We start from the raw sequence: 4,967 nt of genomic DNA on the forward strand, positions 1-4,967 counted from the left end.
GGAGTGCAGTGGCGTGATCTTGGCTTACGGCAACCTCCACCTCATGGATTCAAGCGATTCTCCCGCCTCAGCCTCCTGAGTAGCTGGGATCACAGGCACCTGCCACCACCCCCAGCTAATCTGTATATTTCTAGTAGAGACGGGGTTTTGCCATATTGGCCAAGCTGGTTTCAAACTCCTGACCTCAAGTGATCCACCCGCCTCGGCCTCCCAAAGTGCTAGGATTACAGGCATAAGCCACTGCTCCCGGTCTATTTATTTATTTTTAAATAGAGATGGGGTTTCACCATGTTCTCCAGGCTGGTCTCAAACTCCTGGGTTCAAGCAATGTTCCCACCGTGGTCTCCCAAAGTGCTGGGATTATAGGTGCGAGCCACTACACCTGCCCAAAACTTACTTTTTAAAATACTTTTTAAAAACAATTATACACTTTCCTAGAAATCACTTAACCCAATTTATAGATTTACATTTCTTCCCTTGTACTTAAATGAAAAACTTGAAGGATCCATAAATCAAGGTGGTATTTTTAGATTTGTGTGGCAAAAAATATGTACAGAGAACTGACAGATAAAAAGGATGTGCTCTATCAATATGTAGAGGGTCTCTTACATTTTAAGTTCCATGAAATAATTCGAATGATACAAGATAATGAACTGAAATTGTATAATGCAGAAGCAAGAGCTCTGTTGCTAATGTGCAAGTATATCACCGGGATTTTTAAAACATAACATGCTAATTATACCTTAAAATATATTTCTCCCAGTCTGGGCAACATGACGAAACTCCATCTCTACAAAAAATACAAAATTAACCAGGTGTGGTGGCGTGGGCCTGCGGTCCTGAGGCAGGAGAATAGGGTCTGGAGGCAGAAAACCTAAGGCTGTTTCGTGCTAACTTCCTTGAACTAAATTGAAGGGAAACCCCTAACTTTCCACACCTAAGTAACAAAAGAACCAGAGACTACTCCCTTTGCAAACCTCTACCTTGTCTGCGTGGCAGGTGGGAAATTAAAAGTACCTCTGATTGATTGCTTTTTGCTTTTACTTTTACAAAGTAAAGACCTTTGTAACTTTACTTTAGCCTCTGATTGGTTGACTGATTGCAGGCCATTTTATTTATATGAGGAGACCACCAAGCGGCCAATGGGAAAGCTGCAGTAGTCATTTGGACCCAAGAAGATTCTATATCCCGGCCACTGCTAGGGCTTGTTCCCACACTGTGGAGTGTACTTTCATTTTCAGTAAATTCCTGTTTTCGTTCTTTTGATGCTGCATTCTTTCCTTGCTTTGCTGGGTGTTTTTTCCAATTCTTTGTTCAAAATGCCAAGAACCTGAACAACTTGCAATCAAGACCCTCTACTGGTAACATATTTTGGTGAGCTAGCCAGGAGAGAAAGTAGGTCCAAAGTTTGGGATTTCTTTTTCTCCTTTCCCCTTTTACATACAGGGAAGTCTTTGTCTAGGTTCTCTTTTCCTTTCCAACTCAGGACCCTCGGTGGACAGCGCCTGAGCACGAAGACAACTGCAAGTTTCTGGCCAGGGCCATTCTCCGGTGAAACTGAAAGGTTTCTGTGTGGAAGTGCCTGACTGCCACCGCTTGGTTCAGGTGAGAAACCTGAGTCCTATTCCTTTTTTTCTTTTTCTGAGTTCTTTTCCTTTTCTCCTTTTTCAGTCTTTCAGCAGCCGTTTTCTAGTAGCTCCTTGGTAATTGGGGGGAACTGACTGGGGCCACTCTCTGGTGGTCTCTGAAGGCCAAGGAGTGAACAGGGATGGCTGCCCCGCCCAGAAGGGGAAAAGACTCTTTTCTGTCCTTTTCAGTAATAGTCCCTGATCCCTATGTGTGATGCAGTTGGCAGCAGTAGCTCATCCAGGGCGAACTCACAGGTTTCAGGTGACTTAAGCTTCTTTTACTTATGCTAAATTCTTCCCTTCCCTCATTCAACTGGCCAAGGACAGAAAACCCACCTAACTATGGAAAAAAGGTTATACAAGTCAGAGGGTCTGGGCATATCGTAGGTGGTCTGTGTGGTGCATGGTGGTGGAGGGAATTCATGAAAGGGGATTTATTATTGCCCAAGTTGAGAGGGTTAAAGAGTTGCTTTAAGTGGGATAGAAAAACTTGTCAGGTCCTCAGTGGTGGAGAGAACCATTCCAAAGCGGTGCCAGCACCCATCTAAGGTCAGAGATGTCTGACAGACTAAGTTGGAGCCCTAAAGGGGGGATGCTCCCAGGGACCCCACTCTGGGCCCAGAATTTTTCCAGGGGGATGCCCCAGGTAAAATTTGGGTCACCTAATGAGCCCTCCACTTTTTAAAGTCCTCTTCTCTTTTCCAGACCACTATGGGCAACTCTCCACCTCTTCCACCTGATTCCATGCTTGGCTATATCCTCAACCATTGAAATAAATTTGACCCTGACACTCTAAAGACAAAATGTGTAATTTTTTTTTTGTGCAACATTGTCTGTCCCCATTATGAACTGCCCAGCCTGGAACAATGGGCAGTCACTGGCAGCCTTAATTATGACACCATCCTGCCATTAGACCTATTTTGCAAGAGGCAGGGCAAATGGTCAGAAATCCCATATGCACAGGCTTTTATGACCCTATACCAAAACCTAACAATCTGTGAAACTCCCAGAACCCACCTCCCCCTCCAACCAAAGGAAAGTTCTAAGGTAGAATTAGATATTATAGATGATATAGATGACCCCCCCCCTTTTTTTTTGAGATGGAGTTTCGCTCGTCGCCCAGGCTGGAGTGCAATGGCTTGATCTCAGCTCACTGCAACCTCCACCTCCCAGATTCAAGCAATTCTCCTGCCTCAGCCGCCCAAGTAGCTGGGATTACAGGCACACACCACCATGCCCAGCTAGTTTTGCCTTTTTAGTAGAGATGAGGTTTTTCCATGTTGGTCAGGCTTGTCTTGAACTCCCGACCTCAGGTGATCCGCCTGCCTCGGCCTCCCAAAGTGTTGGGATTACAGGCATGAGCCACCATGCCCAGTCAGATGACCCCCTTTTACAAGAGCCACTTGTCTCTAAGGATGAACAGCGACCATCCCTATCGCCCCCTTACCAAGTGCTCCTGAGGCTAAAACCCTTAGGACGCTACTAAGTCCCCCTAACACTCAGAGGGGAACACCATATTCCACTCTCCCTCCAGCCTTGCTACCCCTTAGGGAAGTAGCAGGAGCCGAACGGCCAGTCCTATTGCAGGTCCCCTTCTCTATAACTGATACACAGCAATTAAGGAAAAGCTAGGAAGCTACTCTAAGAATCCTAGGAAATTTGCAGATGGGTTCCAAAAGTTGACCTTATCACTATTGCACTCCAGCCTGAGTGACAGGGTGGTTACTTGATAAAAATGTCAATTTACAAAGATGATTTGAGAATCTTGTGTGTGTGCACTTAAAACCAGCTGCAAAACATGTGAAGCAACAAGTGACAGAAGTGAAAACAATGTACAAATCTAGGTGGAGCACAGATTTTTAGGGTAGTGAAAGTACACTGTATGTTTCCCATATCCCAAAGTAACTGTTTGTCAAAGGACACTGTGAACACAAGCTCAGTGACTTACGTTGTAAATTTACATTATTCTCCACCGTACTCCATGCTGCTTAACTCACACAGTACAGTGACCTTAATCTTCCAGAAAACATGGATATGAAGGAACCACACCTAATGAAGTAGCCCTCTCATCTGATTTATTCCCAGAGGCCACAATGAAGGATGTGTAGGAAAGACTTCATACTTTAGGATGAAGGTCACAAATAGTTAACTAGCCTTTTTAAGAAATGTCAAAGTGAATACAATTATTTTATATACTGAATTAGCCATTTGCACACATGCTTTTGCTCCTTTGATGTACATATTACCTGGGGTTTTGACAGATTTTGTCTTGTAGTTATTTTACAGCAGGTATCATTCCAGGTCAATCCTGGATGGAGAAGCAGACTTAGTTATCCATAGTATGGTTTACCTAATGTGGAATCTGTTGAGAAATGGTTTAAAACTTTACCTTGTTAATTACATTTGCAAGGTTTCTATCCAGCATGAATAATTTGGTGAAGCCTGAAGACACACTACTGATTAGAGGTCCTTCCATGTTAAGCACAATCATTTGGCTTTTCTCCTGTATAAATTCTCTCAAACTCCAAAAACATGAACATTTGATTTTTTATTTTTTTGAGATGGAGTCTTGCTCTTATCACCCAGGCTGGGGTACAATGGTGCAATCTTGGCTCACAGCAACCTCCACCTCCCGGGTTCAAGTGATTCTCCTGCCTCAGCCTCCCAAGTAGCTGGAATTACAGGCGCCCACCACCATGCCCAGCTAATTTTTGTATTTTTAATAGAGATGGGGTTTCACCATGCTGGCCAGGCTGGTCTTGAACTCCTGACATCAGGTGATCCACCCACCTCGGCCTCCCAAAGTGCTAGGATTACAGGTGTGAGCCACCACACCCGGCCCATTTGATTTTTTTTAAAAAAGGCTTACCACATTCGTTACATTTGTAAGGCTGTTCTCCAGTATGAATACTCTGATGTTTCCGTTTTGATGTTCGGGTAAAAAAAAAATGCACACAAGTTGCATTTGTGTGGTTCCTGTCCAAGATGTATATTCTTGGAGTCTAGCGAGTTCAGATACCTCGGGGAAGCCTCTAGCACATATATTTATATGATTTATTTCCAATATAAACTCTCATGTCAAGTAGTGACTGAACTCTGGTACAAAGTTTTTGCCACACTCATTTCATTTGTAAAGCATATCTGCACTTTGAGTTATTTATAGATCCACAAGTTTTGACCTTTAGTATTCTTGCCACACATATTACACTTCTGTGATTCCTCTCCAGGATGTATATTCTTATGCCTAGTGAACACTTGCTTGAAACTTAGCTATATTCTTCACTTCATGTGTAAATGTATTAGGCCATAATTGCATTGCTAGAAAGAAATACCTGAGGC

The 4,967-nt window shown here is 43.5% G+C and overlaps 1 long non-coding RNA gene across 1 annotated transcript in view; it reads left to right on the top strand.

The window, feature by feature from the left end:
- The window catches only part of LOC106994835 (uncharacterized), a 14,037-nt gene extending 11,605 nt beyond the window's left edge, over positions 1–2,432 (top strand). The window contains exon 3 of the long non-coding RNA XR_003725023.2: positions 1,487–2,432. This is a non-coding gene — a long non-coding RNA (uncharacterized LOC106994835). The remainder of the gene's footprint in view (positions 1–1,486) is intronic.
- The last annotated feature ends 2,535 nt before the right edge of the window (positions 2,433–4,967 follow it).

Source organism: Macaca mulatta, chromosome 19 (assembly GCF_049350105.2).
Source record: "Macaca mulatta isolate MMU2019108-1 chromosome 19, T2T-MMU8v2.0, whole genome shotgun sequence".
Taxonomy (NCBI): domain Eukaryota; kingdom Metazoa; phylum Chordata; class Mammalia; order Primates; family Cercopithecidae; genus Macaca; species Macaca mulatta.